Here is a 16,828-nt window from a genome sequence, read left to right as displayed (position 1 = left end):
CTTTGCATTACCAATGACTTATGAAAGCCTGTAAATATGATGGCCCAGCATGCACTCTCCCCTTGTTGTCTTATTGAGCTGCTCAAAATCCTTTGAGATCACTTGTATTTGTTGTTTAAGGACCCCAATCTCCTTCAAAATTAACCCTAGATTACCCATGATTCCCTTTAGGAATCCCTTCTCAACCTCCTTCCTATTATAGTGTTCCTACTCCCCTAGTCTAATGATGCCCAAATGCACCTCTTTTGGGACATTGTCCTCACCCTCATGTTGAGTCAACACTAGTTTTCTTTTTCTTTCCATCCTTTGAATTAATAGTCCATCATTAGAGGGAATTGAGATCCTATCCACATTCAAATCCTTATCACCTGAGCCCTTCCCTAATTCCTTTCTTCTAAGAACTCTTTCTCAGTTCCTCCTCGTAGTCACTATCCTAATCCTGCTCACTCCCCTTTCCTTTCTTTTTATTTTTAGAACTACTTCCAAAATCCCCTTTCACACTCTGCTTAACATCCCCCTCATCCCCTTCATCCTCAATGTCCTTATCTAGGTTCTCCTTTGAATCACTTCCCTCCATCTCATAATCAATCACTTTCTTACTCTGTTTAGGCCTATCCACCTTTTTGGACTTTAGAAGGTTCATAATGAGAACCATTAACCTCTCACAACAATCATGACCACCATCTGGGTCATTTTGGAAAGCCATAATGAAATTACCTAAAGATTGTCTAAGATAAAAAGGCAGATTTATCCTAATCCCATGCCTAAAATGATTAACTAACATGAAATGGTGGCCATAATTTTTTGTGAACTAACCGTCTAGAGTGAGATATTCAATAATCACAAACACCACAAATTGCCATAGCATGAAATGGAAGCTAGGTTAAAGTAGGAATTACCTACTTGAACCAGTCTATTGTGTTCTTTGGTAGAATCCACAAACTCATTGACTGTCCTATTAGACAACTTTCTATCCCAATAAAGATTGATGCCCTCAATCTCTAGACCTTTAGCTTTGGCTATGATTTCTTCAATCATCTCCATTCTTTGATTTTCCACTAAAATTGTCCCATCTCTCCAAGTCTTAATGAAATATCAAGTTATTGCAAGGTTGTTTCCTTTTAACTTCTCCATATAACCAATAAAGTTTCCTTGCTCAAGAATTTCCTATATATCCTTCTTATTCCTCCATTCTTTATAGCTAGCTAGTTCAATTCTTTTGTGTTTTCCTCCCATCTTGTTGTTTCAAAGATGAAAATTTTTTCGTCTCCAAAAAACCTTCTACAACTGAATGCAAAAATCAATATCATAGCCAAAACACATGGTGGCAAATAAGACCCACAATCTGTGTGGAATTAAGTGAAAGAACTCTATCCTTCTCATAAAAGCCCACTACATCCCAAATCTATCAAAAAAATAATTACTATTTTCTGATATGGTAATCATTAATGGACCACTTTTTCTTACTTTGAACATTGTCATGTTAAATCAGTAAGCACCCCTCTATGGGTATTGTATCATTATTGTTCCATATTACCTTTTCCTCACTCCGATAAGCCACATTGGCAACGCAGTCAGCAACTTGATTGATTTCTCTAAAATTATGACTACAATACAATTTTCAAAGAGTTGATAGGATCTTTGGCTTGATAAATAATATTATTCCAAGAAGACTTAGTAACTCCATTAAGGCAATTGATAATATTAAGGGAGCCCCCCTCAAGCCATATATTATTCAAATTCAAACTCCTTGCATAGATGAGACCATAAAGGGCCACATTAGCCTTAGCCACATGATTATTTTGAATACCAATAGGGATGGCCATACCCCCTATTCTATCTCCATTCTCATTCCTAATAATGACTCTACAACCCACAATTCTTGGGTTGCTCTTCGAGGCCCCATCAAAATTTATCTTATACCTACTAGTTTGTGGTGACTGATTAGGGAAGTACTATACATACTTGATAAATTATTTGGGTCATGACTGAAGTATGGCCAACATTTGGTTGACATGCTATCACCCTAAAGCAAAAAAAAAAACTTGTATAAAAGGGCTTAGGGTTAGAGATTGTTTCATAGTGATGATGTAAAAATTGGTTCTTGCAACGACATTGAATTATAAGGGATTATGGATTGTAATCAGGTTGTAATCATTGGATCGTAATAATATTAAACTTGTTGTTTGGTGGACATAGCCTAGGGATTGGGTGAACCTGTTAGAATAATAGATGGATTAACTAAGGGAGGGGGGAATCAGTTACTACAAAAACAATTCATAGATCCCTTAGATGTCTTAAATAACTAGTTACTACTAATACTTGGTGATCACTTCACAAAATGCTATAACTAGGTAGATTGATTTGTTACTAGTCTCCAAGCATTTATTATTATTAACATGCATGCAAAATTAAATAACATGAACATAAAGGACACTAGATTTAACATGGAAACCCAATATGGAAAAAACCACCAAGTAACTAGCTACCAATTTTCACTCTTCTGAAGTGAGCCCTGTTAGGAGCCAACCCGGTTAAAGGTTACAAAACACATTGTTAGGTGTTACCCTATTAGAGGATTTAACCAACCTGTTAAGAGTGGCCTTCCTAGAGGTCTTTAGAATAATTCAACTAAATTGTCACCTTGTTAGAGGATTTACAAAATGGTTGTTAAACCAACTTTGTTAAGAGATTTGAAATCACTGCTACAATGGTTAGAAAGTAACAATTAATTGACTTGAATAAGATGCAACTGAATTTGTTGAATACAGATCTCTATTCTACACTATTAGATCATTCTCAATCAAACATAACTTTTTTTCTCCTCAATGATCTCTAATCATCCTTCAAAATCCACTCTCACAATAATTAGTCCTTCTTCTCATTCACATTACATCAAATCCATCACACACACTTAGAATTCATAGATTGACTTCATATATATACCATTCAGATTATCAAGTTGGCTCATCCACAAGTTACATTTACCAATAAACCATACATCAATTAGCTACATGTATTATATTGAACAAATAAACTTTATTTCATAAACAACGAAATCCTTCATTGGCCGACCCTGATTAGTAAGTACTACTCCAAAAATAATTTCCTAAGTTAACCATCTCAACTCAATTAATACTGCAAAATCCTTTGGCTACCAAGTTGACTCGGTAAGAATTAAGTTTTCTTTGCCAACCATGAGAGCTTGGTAAGAACTATCTTTGCCATAATTCCCTTTGATGACTGAGTGAGCTTGGTAACAACTGAATTTCCTTAATTAACCTTGAAAGCTCGATAACAACTGTCTGTACAAGGTAAAGCCTGAGAACACTCGATAGACACTGTAAACTCTCTTTGCTAACCTTTTTGAACTTGGTAAACTTTATCTTTTTCCTTGCTAACCAGCTAAGCTTGGTAGACATTGATTGATAGCTGATATGACATTTGTGTAACATCAAAAACAACACACAATTGAACAATTGTATCAACAATCTCCCTCTTTGTCATTGATGGCAACACAACATGTCATAGCAGAATGAAATTTGAAAACAAATCTTTTCTGACAAAATGCTTCTCCTTCTTACATTTCATTCCAAAAAACTATAGTAATCTTCCTCTTTCACAGTAATCTCTCCTTCTTACATTTCATTCCAAAAAACTATAGTAATCTTCCTCTTTCATATTAATCTCTCCTTCTTACATAAACTCTCTTTTTGTTGCAAATTTTAGAAAGATATGATAGTACACTCTCCCTCTTTGATAGCACATGTGAAAGACAACAGAACTTAAATGAAATTCAATGTACCTTAAGTATTGATTCATATGCGATGTCTTCATTACTTTTCTGCATCAACTAATAAATCTTCAATTTTGTGCCTATTGATGCATCACTAAAATTGTATTTTAGTGAGCTTCAAATAGGGGAATGACCCCTAACTTACCTCTTAGGTACAAGAATGCATCCTTAGGTAAAGGTTTTGTGAATATGTCAGCAATTTGTTCCTTTGTATGGACATATTCCAATTTGATTTTCTTATCCTGCACTAATCCTCTGACAAAGTGATATTTTATTACAATATGCTTGGTTTTAGAATGCATCATTGAATTTTTGGATATGTTAATTGCACTTGTATTGTCACAAAACATAACAATAGGTTCTTTTATTTCTTCTTTCATACCTTCCAATAATTTTTTGAACCAAAAAATGTTTGAGTAGTTTACTGCTACAGCAACATATTTAGCCTCTGCTATGGACTAGGAAGTATAGTTTTTCTTTTTACTTGTCCAAGAAACCAACCTCTTTCCAAGAAAGAAAGCTCCTCCACTTGTACTATTTTTTTCATCAATGTTCCCTACCCAATCTGCATCAGTAAACACTTTTAAATCCAGATTTCCTCCAAGTTTATACCATAATCCATAATCTTCAGTTCCTTTCAAGTATCTCATGATCCTTTTGATTGCCATCATGTGATTTTCTTTTGGTTTTTCTGAGAATCTTGACACAATTCCTACTACAAGTGCAATGTCTAGTCTTGTATGCACTACATACTGCAACTTTCCAATCATACATCTATACAATGTCTAATCCACTTCCTTTGATTCATCATCTTTGTTAAGTTTCAATCCAATACACATAGGAGTCCCAACTAGTTTGCAGTCTTCCATACCAAAAAAATTCATTATATCCTTGATATGTTTAGATTGAGTGATGTAGATGCCATTCTTATTCTACTAAATTTGAAGTCCAACAAAGAATTTGATCTCACCAAACATTGACATTTCACATTCCTTATTCATTTGTTTTGAATTTTTTTTGCAAAGATCATCATTTCCTGTGAACAAAGTATCATCTACAAATATTTCTACCAAAAAAATCTTATTATATAGTCCTTCCTTGATATACAAGCTACTATTATCATTAGTTCTTTGAAAACCAATCTAAATAAGATAGTTATGTAGTCTTTCATACCATGCTCTAGGGGCTTGTTTTAGACCATACAAAGCTTTATACAATTTTCAGACCATGTCCCCTTTTTTTGGATCAACAAAACCTTTAGGTTGTTCAATGTAAACCTCTTCATCTAGTATACCATTGAGAAATGTTGACTTGACATCCATTTGATAAACTTTGAATCCCTTGTATGCAGCATATGCAAGTAAGGTTCTGACACCTTCCAATCTTGCAACAGGAGCAAAAGTCTTTCCATAATCAACACCTTCTTCTTGAGAGTATCCTTTGCATACAAGTCTAGCTTTGTTCCTTGACACCTTACCATCTTCATTTAACTTGTTTTTGAATACCCACTTAGTTCCAATCACATTTTTGTCTTTAGGCCTAGGTACAAGAGTCCATGTTTTATTTTTCTCTATCTATTCTATTTCTTCATTCATAGCTTCAATCCAACTTTCATTTTCTAGTGCATCTTTGACATTTCTTGGTTCAAAATCAGCAAGTAAACAAGTGCCTTTCAACTTATTTCTTGTCATAGTTCCTTTAGATTTATATCCAATGATCTGATCTAGAGCATGATGCCTTCTAACATACTTGGCTAATACAAGTTCCTTGCCTTTTGAACACTTTGCATTTTCAACCTCTTGCATTTCATCTTTAGGTTCTGGTTGCTTGGGCTTGATAGCTAGTAATTTGGTAGCTTCTGATTGTAACTCGGGTTCTTGCAACTTAGTAGGTATTGGCTTGGTTTGAACTTCCTCCAACTCAGTTACTAAAGACTCGAGAGTTGAAGATTCCTGATTGACAAGTGCATTTGGTACTATATCAGGTTCAATGTAAACAAATCTCCTATAGTCTTTTGGTTCTCTTCTACTTTCTTTTTCAGTTCTTTCTACAAACTCATCAAATCTCACATGTGCACTTTCTATGACTTTATGAGTAGAAAAATTCAAACATCTATATGCTTTACTTTTGCAAGAATATCCCAAAAATATTCCTTCATCACCCTTTACATCAAATTTACCTTTTCTAGATTCTTTCAAAATGTAATATTTTCTTCCAAATACTTTTAGGTAGCTTACATTTGGTTTGTAGCCATACCATAACTCATATGGGGTTTTGAATGAGTTCTTCAGTTGTAATAGGTTCAAGGTATGAACTATAGTGCTAATAGCTTCATTCCAGTATTTGATAGCAATGCTCTTTTCAATCATTAAGGTTCTTGCATAGTCCATGATAGATCCATTCCTTCTTTAAGATATTCCATTTTGTTTAGGGGTTCCAAGTGCTGAAACCTATCTTGTGATTCCCCTTTCAATGAAAAATTTATTGAACTTATGTGAAATGAATTCACCACCTCTGTCTAACCTTAAACATTTTAGTCTTTTACCTATTTCCTTTTCTACTTTGGCCAAGTACCATTTAAACTTTTCAAATGCTTCTAATTTTTCTCTTAGGTATAGGACAGTAATCATTCTTGAGTAATCATCAACAAAAAGAATGAAGAACTTTTCACCAGTATAACTTTCAATTCCAATAGGTCCACATAAATAAGTATGCACAATTTCTAAAACTTCTTCAAACTGATAGTTTTTTCTTTTAAAGCTAGTCTTTCCCATCTTTCCAATTTGACAATTCTTGCATAGACTAACCTCAGTTTATTTATGTTAGGAATGCCTCTTACTTTCCTAAATTTACTTATTTTTACCAAGTTATCAAAGTTCATATGAAATAACCTCCTATTTCATAATCGACTTTCTTCAACTTGAGCAATAAAACATGAACATTCACCAAGTTCAAGATAAAACAAGTTACCTTTTGTTTGAGTGCCTGATCCAATTAGCTTTCCTTTGCCATCTAGTAGTCTTTCTTTTCCATGTATGAATTCCACTTTGAACCCATTATTGATTAGTTGTCTCACACTCAATAGATTGTATTTTAGTCCATCTACCCAATATGCATTATCACATACAAGTTCTTTGGTTAGAGAGATTCTTCCTTTTCCTTTTATGCAACAAGGTTCATTATTGCCAAATCTCACACTGCCACCATCATAATCTTCAAAATGTTCAAATTTAGTTTTATCACTAGTCATGTGATGAGAGAAACCACTATCTATAATCCATATATCATTTTTGCTCACATGAGAAATAAGTGTCATTTCCTCATCATTATCAGATTCATTCTTTACAACAATGTAAACAATTTCATCTTCTTCTTCATCATTAGAATCATTAGAATCTTTAGCCATGAAACATGTTTTCTTACCTTTATCTCTAAATGATTTGTAGTCTTTCTTGCCATTGCACTTATGACTTTTCTTCTCATCCTTGTTCTGCTTATTTGGGCACCTAGCAGCAATATATCCAATTTCTTCACAAACAAAATAGATTAGAGGTACCTTACCTTTGTATTTCCCTTTTCTTCTTGAATATTTCCTTGCTAGCAGAGCTTCAACCACCTCAAGATCATTGTTTGAACTTTGTTCTAGTTCTTCATCACTGTCTGCCTAAGGATCCTTTGTCTTCTTGCCTTTCTCCTTGAGTGAAAGCTTGGCTTCAAATGCTGATTCAACATTCTTGCTAGCTGGAACATAATTGTCATAGTTATGTAGCTCAAATGTAGTCAATCTTCCAACTATGGCTTCTAAATTTATCTTGTGATTTGCTTCACATCTTCTTTCTTGAATTGCAAAAAATTTGATTGTATAAATAGGAAGTAGAGTTCTAAGAACTTTACTTATAACTATTTCCTCCCTCATATCTCCTCCAAATGCTTTGATTGCACTAACACATGCTTTAACTCTTTCAACATATTTTGCAATGTTTTTATCCTTTCTCATCCTCATTTGATCAAATTGTCCTCTCAAACTTTATGCCTTGGCTCTTCTTACATTGTCATCACCTCCATAAATCTCTTTCAGCTTGTTCCACATTTAAAAACATTTTTGCAATCTTTGATATCATCAAATTTTTCATAACTTAGGGCAGAAGCAATATCTATCATCATGTTGTGAATCTTCTTTTCAGAAATATCATTGACAGATAATGTACCAGCAGGTTCTGCATATTTTTCATCAAGCTACTTTAGTCCTGTATCACCAATAGAACCTAGATGAAGTCTCATCAACCCCTGACATGCTGAGAAGTTGTCCCTGTTAAGTCTTGGAATTTCCCTCTTATAAGACATCCTGACCTTTGGCTTAGATCCTTGAAATCTTTTCCTACAAGCACCAAAAGCTCTGATACCAATTGTTGGAATTATAGATGGAGTAACTAGGGGGGGGGAATTAGTTACTACAAAAACAATTCACATATCCCTTAGATGTCTTCAATAACTAGTTACTACGGATACTCGGTAATCACTTCACAAAATGCTATAACTAGGTAGATTGATTTGTTACTAGTCTCCAAGCATTTTTTATTATTAACATGCATGCAAAATTAAATAACATGAACATAAAGGACACCAGATTTAACATGGAAACCCAATATGAGAAAAACCACCAAGTAACTAGCTACCAATTTTCACTCTTCTGAAGTGAGCCCTATTAGGAGCCAACCCGGTTAAAGGTTACAAAACACACTATTAGGTGTGACCTTGTTAGAGGATTTAATCACCCTGTTAAGAGTGGCCTTCTTAGAGGTATTTAGAACAATTCAACTAAACTATCACCTTGTTAGAGGATTTAAAAAATGGCTATTAAACCAACTTTGTTAAGAGATTTGAAATCATGGCTACAATGGTTAGAAACTAATAATGAATTGACTTGAATAAGATGGAATTGAATTTGCTGATTACAGATCTCTATTCTACACTATTAGATCCTTCTCGATCAAATATAGCTTTGTTTCTCCTCAATGATCTTTGATCATTCTTCAAAATTTGCTCTCACAATAATTAGTCCTTCTTCTCATTCAGATTACATCAAATCAATCACACATACTTAGAATTCATAGCTTGACCTCATATATATACCATTTAGATTATCAAGTTGGCTCATTCACAAGTTACATTTACCAATAAACCATAAATCAGTTGGCTACATGTATTATATTGAACAAATAAACTTTATTTCAGTAACAATGAAATCCTTCATTGGCTGACCCTACTTGGTAAGTACTGCTGTAGAAATAATTTCTTGAGTTAACCATCTCAACTTGGTTAATACTACAAAATCCTTTGGCTACCGAATTGACTTGATAAGAACTAAGTTTTCTTCGCTAACCATGAGAGCTTGGTAAGAACTATCTTTATCATAATTCCCTTTGATGATCAAGTGAGCTCGATAACAACTGAATTTCCTTGATTAACCTTGAAAGCTTGGTAACAACTTTCTATACAAGGTAAAGCCTGAGAACACTCGATAGACACTGTAAACTTTCTTTGCTAACCTTCTGAACTTGGTAAACTTTTTCTTTTGCCTTGCTAACCAACTAAGCTCAGTAGACACTAACTAATAACTGATATGACATTTGTGTAACATCAAATACAACACACAATTAAACAATTGTATCAATAGCACCATGTTAAATCTTGGTGTCTTGTGTTCTTTTTCTATGTAATCTTTTTTTTTTCTATTATTGGTTATAGTTGCATGTAATTGTTATTTCTATCTGAGGTTTAATCCTAACAATACCAATCCATTAGGGGACAATCCCATCTAACTAGATCCCTAAGGTTAGAACCAATAAGTGTCAAGATGATATCCTTAAGATTCCAATTCTAAATCACCAAATCTTCCCATTCATTCTAAGATTGTTGACCTTTCCCACTGGATCTAACATTCTTAATCACCAAATTCTTAATCTTATAGAAAACCTTATCAAGATTTGATTTGATTCCCCTAAATACCCTATCATTTTGTTCCTTCCAAAAACCCTAGCAAAGGAATGGGAGAATAAAATCCCACTATTGAAAAACTAAGGCATTATCCTACACCATTTTGGTAGTGCAAGGTCATATGGTTGACTAACTCAGCATCATTTTTTCAAAGGTAACATTTATTAACAATATTGAACCCTCTCTTCAATAAGTTATCAAAATTCAAAAAAAATTCCTACAAGAGTATCCAAAAAATATGTTAGTTAGTGTATATATATTCTTAGTAATAATAATATTATTTGTTACTTAATATATATAAATATATTAAATACTATATATTCTTTTAATTCTATGCTTAACAATGAATTATAATCTATACATTGAGAGTATATAAATATAGTCTTAATATATAATTCAAGCTATTCTTCAATTAGCAAGATAAGTAGAAAGTTTTTTCAAATTGAAATGAATTTGTAAGTTAGTTAATATATTTGAATGTGAATGAAAAGAAAGCTAGTGGTGGTTCCATGTTAATGAAGTGGTAAAATTTATTAGATTAGAGATACAATTAGGATGTTGAAATGATGTGGATATTTAAGGGAAATATATGAAAATAATAGGAAATCATCGTAAGAGGTTATTAGTACTTAGGAAATAATTGTTGCTTCATGTAATGTCCATTACCATGAAATGCACTAATGATTTAGGGTAGATTATCATTTGGTTAAAGAATAAAAATTTCATAATCATCATCAACATATGATGCTAAGGCTTAACTAGAATGGATTAGCATAAGGATATTTAGTGGTTTTTATATCATAATTTTGGATCATAATTTATCCATCTAATGGTTATACTTCACTAATGTCATATATACTTAAGTTTAAAATTCTAGGTTGATATATCCAAACTTTTATATTAATGGTCATTTGCGATATAGGTTCAACTATACCACACCCTCATAATAGGTGCATGTGCATCTTGTAATTATAAGGAACCTTAAGAAATGCCTATAACCAAGTACAATTTCCCCATCAATTTAATTATTATTGGAATCCAAAGTATTAAATGAATAAGGTATCAATTTATAACACCAACAATATTGAAGCATTCAACTAATCATACCTTTAGAGCTGACCAGCCTATAACATCAATTCCAAGGTAGTGGTTGAAGTTTTATTCCCCTATGGACACAACTATTACTCATAGACCCTAAGTAGATGTATGCTAACACCTAATTAATCATGGTTCGAGTTGCAACATGCATGCGACAATATGTGTTTCCCAAATGTTAGCTAAATAAAATAATATTAATATTAATTAATTAATTAAAAAATATATATAAAAATTAATTTTAAAAATTGTTGTGTTTTTTCCCTATAAATTTTGGGCATGAAAAGCTAGTCCTACTATCTCTACCATTGATTCTATTCCTAGAATGCAAATAATAAGTGCCAGGATAGTTGAGACCCAGCCTCAACTAAGTACAATTTTTTTGAATAAAGGCAAAGAGAAAGAAAAAGAAATTGATCTTGATGAGGAGATTATTATTTTGAATTGGGATGTCTCCAATCTTAACCCTAATTAAATGCAAATATTTGGATAGCTTCTTTAGAAGAAAGCTACGTAGTAGAGGCTTAGAGAAGAAAGAAATAAAGAATTTCAAATAATTGAAGATGTAAAGAATATTATAATAGAGGCGCTAAACATAGAGGTTGACACTTCCCAACCAATTTTGATTCATTTAGTAGAGGTAGTCCATAAATTCCATGAATATTTGAATGGATAGGAGAAATTGTTACAGAGAGCAGAGAAGAAATTTGAGAATAAAATTTTGGAACTTATTACTCAAAATATTGCTACATCAAGTAGATCTATCTACTATTCTAGGTTCATTAGAGACTTCTTGTAACAATGTAACTTCATTATTTGGTAAAATCTATGATACATCAAGTTTCACCAAGGAAATAAGAGATAAACTATCCAAAATTGATGAAAATCTTGTTGATGTTTGAAAATGTTACCCATTTCCAATTACCCTAATGAGAACAAAACACATCTAGGGACAACTAACTACCATTTTCAACATGCCCATTCAGACACTAGGCCATCTATAAGGTATGACCCTTCTTCTTCTTCAGGCTCTGCAAAACCTAGGCGGGTGGACCTATAGATTATTTATATGGTACCAGTTATCAAAGCATACACTGAATCTATTATGAAGCAGATAAAACCCTTATTTCTCCTGATAACTCATGAAATAATATCAATCTATAGTAGCTAAATGTAGATCTAGGAACCTCATAAGCTGAGTGAGGGCATTCTATTATAGCTCTTCAACATGAAAGGGAAAAGCATTGATTATTGATGTTGATGTTCAACAAATCCTCAAACATGCAAAAAAACCTAATGATCCTATCTATGATCAGTGCCTAATCCATTGGGAAATTTCATGAATTGAAAACATACATTTGTGACATCAAGACATATTCTGTATACCCAGACATCAGATTTATCTAATCACCTTGTGATTCAGACATCAATGTTCATTCAGATCTCATTCTTACAAAATATCCTTCTCAAGTAACCAGCAACCTTGTTAAACATATCAAGCATTTACTTGGCCCTTTGATCCAACAGCAAAATACATCAAACATACAACCTAAAAGGGATGCAAATGGGTCTCAGATCTTTGTTCCAAAACCACATAAGACTTATAGATTTTTGAGACAGAAGACAAGAAATAGAATGAAGCTAGTGAAACTATTGCTCATATGTATTCATTTTCTTTGAAAATATACATTCAGGTGCATGAAATCAAAATATGAAACAATCTAACATCTTAGAACTATCTGTATTATCTTTACACTTGCTGTTCACATGAGAGAAATTTGCTAAAGGAAAATGGTGTCACAGTCATGGGAATGTAACTAGAACTGGATCCATGACCTTGGTATCACAATAATGTGCAGATTTTTCTCCAAAAGACAAGAACCAACTGGTTTCTTAGTAACAAAAATTGGAACCCCTAGAAATAATGAAAATAGAAAGATATAGAAAAGGAAAGAATCTCGGATTTGATCTTCAAGTGACAAGTGTCCATTTGAAATGTAATCCTCTGTAACTGAATAACTTCTTCCTTCCATCTCTCATTCTGATCTGATCTTGTTTCATCATTTCTATTACTAATTTGCAAAATATCTCTATTGAAATGATGAAACCTTTTTCAGTCACCAAAATATTTGATCAGCCTCATGAAATGCTATCAAAATTTGAGATTTTACTGAGTGAACACTATCAGAATTTGACCCAAACTGCATTTTTACCGCCTTTTAACCATATTCAGGTCATTACTTCCCTAGGAATCAAATCTGAACTTCCATACTTGAATATCATTGCAAGATAAGTACCTGACATAAATCCTCATGTAGCAAGAACCAATGGCATGTTGTGCAAAAACTAACCTTAGAATCAAAAAATTCAGACTTCCCTAATTCCGACAATATATGATAAGGCATACTTTGCCTTCTGAAAATGCCCAAAAAGTTGATTTGAAAAATGCTCCTCTATTACATAGCCTAGGTTTGCACATCTTTGTTTTTTAAATTTATTTTTGAACAATAAAATTCTAAAGTTAAAACTTTAGAATTAATCCTTTTGAAATTAAAAAACTCTGACGTGCAACTAAAATTGAGAAAATGATTAAAATATTTAATTTTTACTCTTCAACATTTTCCTTATCTTTTCAATCCGTAGTCAACTCTCTATTTGACCGATGCCACATGGCGCTCCATGATTGGTTGACCTCTCAAATGCAGTGCCACATCATCACTGGGCAGGCCCATGCCACGTGGTGGAATCCCACTTTCTCATATTTTTTAAATCCCTCGCATCTTCATAATGTGGGATTGCGCCGACTGTCAGATAGTGACACATGTCACAATCTGACGCATCCTATCAAGTTGCTCCTCATCGCCACCTCGCCGCCAGTCGGAACCCAATTGCCACATGTCCTAATTCTGCTTTCCCACATTATTTAACAAGTGCACAACTTGATAATGTGGGAATGCGAGCTTCCCATGATCTAACACATGTCAACATCTCGTGCGTCTGCTCATCAACTTGCCATGTCATCAGCTTTTTTTTTCGTTTAAAATTTTGCATAGACCCCACATCTTGATGATGTCATCCATGTGTATAGGGCCTCCACCACGGATTGCTACCTTTACAAAAGGCCTTTTTCTTAAGACATTCTTCATACTATTTGAGTTTATATTTAAACACTGAAAAAGGTCAACCCACAACCAATGTGGGATTAACTGCTTTAACACTTTCTTCTTGTCTACATTTTCACTACATGGGCTCATCACGCATCCTTCTGGTGCGAATTGCTCCAGCCTTGTTTATGTATTTTCCTGATTTGCAAAAAATGTAAAATTTTCTCTAGCAATATCCTCCATGGTCCCTTTTTAAAGAGGCAGCTTTTATGCCTGCCACTTCTTTGCATTGCGTGCTCTTTAATGCATTTGGCTTCTCTGTTTCTTATATCCATTGCCTTCTCCTTGCTGCGGCTTAAACACTCTCCATTTTTTAACTACAAATTGTTGCTCATTTGATGTCATGGGTCACTCCACATTTGGCATTGACTGGCTTCATCTTTCAAAAATGTTGAATCTTCACTTCCTTTTATAGGCATGGGTTCCTTTGGTTTGATTGTGTGTTCTCTTTTGAAAAGGCGTGAGTACATTTCTTAATTGTCAAGGCGTGATATCCTCACATGCTGATTGCATGAGGTCTTCTCTAACTGGTCTTTGATAGTGGCTTGGATCTTCTCTGAAAGGTGTCTTTCATTGCTACGGATTCAACTGTGGTGTTCTCCTATCTCCATATGCAGAAATATGGAGGGCCCTTCTTCATATTGTAGCTATGGCTCTATAATCTGGGTCCCCTTTCACAGTGGCTTGTTTCTCTTTGAAATTATGTGAGCTGCTTCAATTATGAGATCCTTTTTTTAAAAACATGGCTCCTCTTTAGTTCACTACCTTTAGTATTGTCCACAGAATTGAAAATATTAATCTTGCTCTCTTTGCATGAGGTCTGCGACTTTCATTTAACTAGTGGATTCCTTGCTTTGTTTGGTGCTATTTTTCCTCATGTGGACTCTTTTCTCTGGTCTAATGGCCTTTACTTTGTGTGTGCTTGGTCCTCTACTCCTCCTCTATCATATATACAGCATGAGAAAGCTACCATGTCCTCTTCAAAACCGAAGATGAACATATATATATTTCCCATTATGCTTGGAACTTGCCTTAGTCATGCACTTTACTAACTTTTCTGCAAGCAAAGCAATGGGCTCAGAAAATTTCAATGCTTCATAATTGGCCAAACATTAGGGATGTTGTATGTTGGATGGGACCTCTGATGCCAATCAATTTGCAAATGGAGATATCCGGATCACACCAGTATCAAGTAATTTAGGAAGAATCTTTTGTAGGTAGTAATCAACAAAAGACCAAGCCTTAATCCTGAAATTTAAGATGTTGCTTGTATTGTAGCCAAACTTCTCCATTAAATCTTGTGGGAGCTCTCTCACTATTTGCACATAATCTTTCAAAGTTCTTATGAAATGTCCCTCGTCATATATATCACCAAACTTTCTTGGATCTCGCCAAATACTGTTAGAAGTGGAATGTGGGAATCACAAGTGTTGCATTCAAAAGGCCTGCCAGTGCTACTGCATTGCAGATTGATGTGTGTTGCTGATTTAGGCCACCATTTTCTTCAATAATTATATAACCAGTAGAAGGTGGTAGTCCTCTACTCAATGTACAGTTTATACAAGGTATACATTCTTTTCCCTACCTTGTATATTTTTCAGATGCTAAATATATCAATGTGTTATTATTAAATCCCATACCTCTAAGCATCATGCCCACCTCCAATGGAGAAAGAGGACATTTCCCATTCTTCCCATTTATCCCAGGCCTAATGATGTGACCATTTCTAATGAACTTTCCCTTCCATCCTCTTTCACATGCAACATTCATCTCAAGCTTCATTATTTTCAATTCTTAGGCTTACTTTGTCTGATGGAATCAGCCGGACCCCAAAGTGGGTCTGGCTAAAAAAAAATTTTGTTTCTGAACAACAGACTCACAGACTGATCCATTGACATCCTCAAACTGACTGGAAATTAATTTTGAGCATTAATTGATCATTAAAAGCTCATTTTATCATCAATCTGCACTTTGTCAAATTTGTGCCAGATGGTCCTTTGACTCGCCTCAAAAATTGACCAAAACCATTGACCAGGCCTTGAAATTGAACATATTGAATCTCTGCTCCACCTTCTTACACCCTATCAGATCTCATCTCATGATGAATTCCCAGTCAAAATAAATTCAATGTCAAATTCGTCCTCTCAGATTTACCTGCAAGAAAACACGTCAGAAAACAATAAACTAGGTTTGGATTTGGCTCGAAAAATTGGGCAAATGGGCACATGGAAAGATGAAAACTGGGGTGTTGGTTCTTTGTTATGGGGATATTATGGATATGTGATTTGGGCTTATGAAAAATCACAGCGTACAAATGTCAGACGTCCAAAGTGGGCTACTTGGATTTTGTCAATCGAAACAATGACTAAAAAGTGATTTTTTTGAAATGGAATTGACCCGAAAAAATGTGCAAACAGATTCATCATGACTTGCAAACTGACACACTTGGGAGTATTTTTAGAGGACAATATAGGGGTGCAATCCATTTGACTCAACCAATCATCGATCAAGAGATACGACATCACGAATAGGGGTATTGATCAATCTAGAAATGCTAACACCAGTAAAAAGTCATAAATTGCATTCGCAATTACGTTTGAAAACTGATCAAACGGATTCATCAAGACTTAAAAATTGAAACATAACAAGTCTCTGACATCTATGATGCATGCAAAAGGAATTTCCACATTTTAGTCAACTGGTCAAAAGTTATAACATGTCAAATAGGGCTTCCCAGAATTATGTACAAAGTGCAAATGAATGAAAACAATAACTA

The 16,828-nt window shown here is 34.0% G+C and overlaps 1 pseudogene; it reads right to left on the bottom strand.

The window, feature by feature from the left end:
• Positions 1-433: 433 nt before the first annotated feature.
• The window catches only part of LOC149564860 (O-fucosyltransferase 9 pseudogene), a 37,354-nt pseudogene continuing 20,959 nt past the window's right edge, over positions 434-16,828 (bottom strand).

Source organism: Cupressus sempervirens, chromosome 3 (assembly GCF_028749045.1).
Source record: "Cupressus sempervirens isolate cs-2001-9-10 chromosome 3, ASM2874904v1, whole genome shotgun sequence".
NCBI lineage: Eukaryota > Viridiplantae > Streptophyta > Pinopsida > Cupressales > Cupressaceae > Cupressus > Cupressus sempervirens.
This window is presented reverse-complemented; position numbering and strand designations above follow the sequence as displayed.